Source organism: Dermacentor variabilis, chromosome 9, assembly GCF_050947875.1.
Source record: "Dermacentor variabilis isolate Ectoservices chromosome 9, ASM5094787v1, whole genome shotgun sequence".
NCBI classification, from domain to species: domain Eukaryota; kingdom Metazoa; phylum Arthropoda; class Arachnida; order Ixodida; family Ixodidae; genus Dermacentor; species Dermacentor variabilis.
The window spans coordinates 3,434,074-3,439,092 of NC_134576.1; the positions used below are offsets into that span (position 1 = coordinate 3,434,074).

Genomic DNA, 5,019 nt, shown 5'->3' on the forward strand with positions numbered 1-5,019 from the left:
TGCATCGGCACGGCAGTTGAATTCGTAAACTGTTTCCGTTCCCGCGATTCCCCTGAAGTGTGTGGTATGCTCCCACGAAACACAGAACCTCTTAAAAACTTCTTGAAACGGCTACAAACGGTTATAGACGTCTTGGTCTATGATAAGACTGAAAATAGAATTTCTTCTAAACATAATCTCAGCACTTGGAATATGCTAGTATATATTCTATCTGCGGTAAAACCCACTACTGGAGTGACTAGAGTCTGTTTTGGTAAACGCATTCAGAATGTCTAACTCAAGAACTTTTCTAGATCTTTTTTGTCTAAAAGTGCATAAAATGCCAAACGACGTGTTAAATGTGCGGTTACCGTCGGCCGTCGACGTTAGCGAATAAAAGACGCCACAGACAAATCGAACTCGTTGGAAGCAACATAAGTTAATTGGCATTAATATTAAATAATTTCACACCAGAACTTCAACAATCAAAGGCGTATTATTGTTTTCCATGCAGGGCGCGTACACGACGCCTGGAAACCATTCTATGCTTGCGCAGAAGGTATTTACAGCAGCAGGAGCGAAACGCCGGTGTTGCACAGCGCGGTGTCACAGAGCCACCGCGCTGCGATCACTTCGGCGGCACAATCCAAATTTGTCGGACATCTCATTCTGTGCTGGACACACTGGGAGGCAAGAAGTTTGAAAAAACGGCCACTGCCGCCTGCTATGTCTCGGTCGTGGGTTCGTTATCCGGTTGTGCGTCATTCTAAGCCGTTCTGTACATTTATACTGAATATTAACTGGAGTCATTTAGTTGTGCTGATGCTGTGTGCCGTGTGTTTTGCATCAGTGCTTCGTGACATCGGCTGTATTGCGTGTTTTCGCCGACGGCTTACTACCACAATGGCGGGATCTGCGTTCGCCGCCTTCGTGTCTCGGTGCGTCTTTGTACGTCGCACGTTCGGATAACACTTTTTCAGGTAAGTGAAATACATTGCGCTTCGTTTTTCGTCAACAATGTGAACATATTTAGGTGTTACCCGCGACAATTCTTGATATATGGGCTCTTCTGCCCTGCGAGTTTTCGTCATTACTTTTATACGAGGGTTCTGCTTGTGTTCAGCCGTTCAGCACTACCGCGCTCCACGACTTCCGCAACAACAGTCAGAACTTTGCCCTGCTTGTTGGTTTTTCTGGTTAACGTAACACGAGCAACCGAAAGGTGTACATTCGATGACGACGCGCTGGCTGCAATGCTGAACCAGACTGAACTCGCCCTATTTTGTGTCCTTTTGTTCTTACGTGTGCGCGCGCGTGTGTCAGTGACTATGCAGTTTGTAGCGTTCCCATATTATAGCAAAACAAAAAAATATAACTGCAGCGTTTACTTAATCTATACAATTCCAAATTAAATCGTCTGCTGATGTACAAATTTCACTTGTGTTTTGTTCTAAATAAGCAGCAAAACCTTTAACCTAGTAGGTGCTTCGTCTGGGAGTGAAATCACGACAGCTCGGCATTTATTAATGAATGACTGTGACTGGGTCACCTTATTTGTAATTGCAAATCTGCCTTTCAACTGACTTGATGCTATCTTATTTTGTCCCTTTCACTCTATAGACGGCTGGACATCCTTCTTGTACCTTGGCGCTAGCTGGATGACGGGACCTCATCATGATCACTGTAAGCCAATGTACTGTACCCTCTCTGGTCCTCCCAGTGCTTTTTATATGGGTTAAGGCCAGGGAGCGCTTCGTGGTAAAATACCTAGTTGGTGGCTCACAAACGGCCATTTTTTTGCACTGGTCCATTATAAGCTGCCACTATTATAACCAATTTCTCAGTGCCAGTGTACATACACAGTTCCACTATTAATTAGTTTCCCCCTATAAGCCTTACAAAATTTAACTGTAGGTAGTCAGTGCTATGTAAGAACTGGCAAATTAACTCTGTTGTGTCATACAAGTATTCCATACATGAGTAAAAACTTGCTGAGTAAAAACTTGCTACAACAGTGTACACTACACCTTGCTTCACTAATGCACAAATGTATTCAATCCAGTACCTGATTAGTTTGGCATTATAAATGTTTTCTGTGTGATTTAGTTGCTTTACAGGAACTTACTGTACAGCATCAGCAAGCAGTCTAATTTAAGATTTGCGTGTGCTGTAAAACGTGTGCTTTGCCGCTAGAATTGATAAAACATGGGCCAAGGCTTCCATACAAGGACAAACTTCAATTTCGCTCTACCACCATCAGCACTTGCCTGGCGCTTGCAAAATGAATCGCATCAAGTAGCTTGTGCCAGACTGTTTTTTAACCTTATTGTGAGGAGATCACAAAGTGATCTGTGGAGGCGCCTGCGTCTGAGATATAGATTGCGCTGCAACATATGTGCGTGTAGAACAGGCATGATGCTGAGGGTTCCAGCAGTTTGCAGAGGTGCTATTAAAATTTTGTCATAACTGCAATTTTACCTGTGCTGTTTTTTATCACCTATTTCAATAGTATCATAGGAGGTGTTATCAGACTTTATCAATCTATTTGCTCTGGCCCATTAGCTTGCCACATTTGCCTTTTCATTAGGTGGGCAATTATTCTGCATGGACCATTACTTGAATACACCTTTTTGTGTGCAGTGGCTTCTCAGTTGCAAGTCAGCATAGGTGCTCAGAATTACCTGAGGCTATAGATACACTGATGAATTTGCCACCTATACGAATCACTTTGCACTTTCTCACGCAAACAGCATGTTAACACTTCCAAGTCAGTGGGCAATGTTATCGTTTGATCACATCATGAGATACTTTCAACTTTGTATGACTCATCATCCAAGGTGTTGCATCATTTGTGTGAGGTATTGCCCGAAGCCAATTAGGGTCACATGAAAATATATCAACAAAATTGATTGATCCAGCTAGGAGTGTTGCTTTGGAACACTACTTTATCACCAGTCCTCATTTGCATGCTACCTGCTTACTCTGTACTGCGTCATGTTTAAGTTTGAAAGAAAGGCAACAGCTAGGCAGCGCAAAATGCCAAACTTGCTTTTAGTTCAACAATATAAAACGCTATTTAACTTTTTAATTAAGTTAGTACATCATTTACCTGCAGAGTGAATTACTGTTTTAAACTGATTACGTTTTGCAGGAAGCTTCTCAGACTTGTTTGACAGGTTGATAAGTGGCTTTTTATCCACAAAACACCATACAATAAATTAAAGGCTGACTTTGACTCTGCTATGCAACTTAATGACTATATGCCAGGAACAAGGTCTCTGAGTTGTGGCGCTGGCTAACACCCCCAGCGTTCTACTAGGACACACAAATACCCAAGAAAGTGGATGGGAAAACGACGCCGCTGTAACTCAATTGGTAGAGCATAGCACGCGAAATGCGAAGGTTGTGGGTTCAGTTCCCACCTGTGGCAAGGTGTTTTTTCATCCACTTTAATTTCCATTAATTTATCGTTTATTTAATTTATTAAGCACAAGTAATTTCCCCTATGTTGTCCTTGGTGTCGGTGTTTGTTGGCGTCTTATGATAGGAATATACTACTCATTTTAAACATCATCGCATACGTACCTCAAAATACCCGTAGTTTAAGAGAAAGGAGTGCTTAAATTTATTTTTATTGTGAGCCAAACTTCTTACTTAGCACAGATTGCTAATTGAAGTTCCAATTTCAACATTCCCATTTCTTCCCTTGCCCTTTTTTTCCTGTTCCGTGCAGGTATTCCTTTCCTATGTCTACAAGAACCGTCACGCGTGGCCTGTGACAGCAAGCTTTTGTGGGCAGCCAGTGCTCTCCTATGAAGGCTGGCCTACTCTGGCAGCGGCGGCAATCATCTTCAAGATTTATCCATGATCACCTTTGCTGCTATTTGTCACTCTCTTTAATTACACTTTCTGCATCTTTTCTAATTTATTAGGTAATAAAGTATGAGTATGTGACATGGTGTGAACTTGATGACTTGCTTTTATCATGTTTATCACCTTTTTTGCATGAAAAGCTCATCATACAGATTATGAAAAAAATAACAGCATATTACGATTTATCTTTCAGTTCTTGTAACATGCAACATACAAGGAATTCACTAATGGATGGTATGCCGAAGAACTCGCCATTATTTCTGCGTGATGCTGTGCACGCATGTGGCGTTAGCTTACAAGAGGCACCCAGAAAGTAAGTTACAATTTACTTTTAAATGAAGCATGGACATCAGAAAAAATATATTTATATTGCTAGTTAGAGTGGTTCGCAGAGTGTTTTTCCAGATGTGTACTATCCTTTATTTCTTAACTCATTGCAGCACAGTGGCTATTGTGCCCCCTGTAGCTGAAACCAGGATGTAATTTTTGCCTGAACTGCAGCATCACTGACAAAATATTTCTTTGCTAGAAACTATTTCAATTTGGTGGAGACCCAGCAGGGCGAAGTTTCGTCAATAATGACGTGTTTCACGCATAGATTTTCTTGTTTAGGTCAATGAGTGAGCATTGGACTTATATCAGCATACAATACAGATCTTGTTTTATTTGCAAAATAATTCTGACAGGTGGCATTCAATTGATTGGTCTAATTAAAAAGCACAAATTGACCAATGAGGCTGTACTACAGTATTCCCATAGTTTACATCTGGGAAAACTACCTCTGCATCACTCTATCCGACAATATAAACTTTTTTTTTCTGATGTCCATGCCTCATTTAAAATAAATTGTAACTGTGGGCAAACGTTGTGTCACTGTCACAGCTGCTGCAAAAATTTGAGGGAATGTCTAATAAAAGTCTTCAGTTGTTCTTGTCAAGCTGTCCATTAGCCAACTTTTAGCGTAACGTTAGCAGGGCTTACTGAAGTACTTCTAGACGTCCATGGCTACAAAATGTCTTGATCAAGACAGCTACTAGGCATCCGAATTAGCCGTTCAAGACATCTTTTAGATATCAAATAGCTGCTTGCGTGTTTCGTGGGCTGACCTTGATAAACGACACTAATTAACAATGCATCGGCACGACGTAATACTTTGCCACTAAAGTC

At 41.3% G+C, this 5,019-nt stretch overlaps 1 long non-coding RNA gene across 1 annotated transcript; it reads left to right on the forward strand.

Moving 5' to 3' along the window:
- Window positions 1-729: 729 nt before the first annotated feature.
- LOC142558256 (uncharacterized) lies at window positions 730-3,879 on the forward strand. Its single transcript, XR_012823002.1, has 3 exons — window positions 730-959; window positions 1,600-1,662; window positions 3,713-3,879. It is a non-coding gene; the product is annotated as an uncharacterized LOC142558256 (long non-coding RNA).
- The last annotated feature ends 1,140 nt before the right edge of the window (window positions 3,880-5,019 follow it).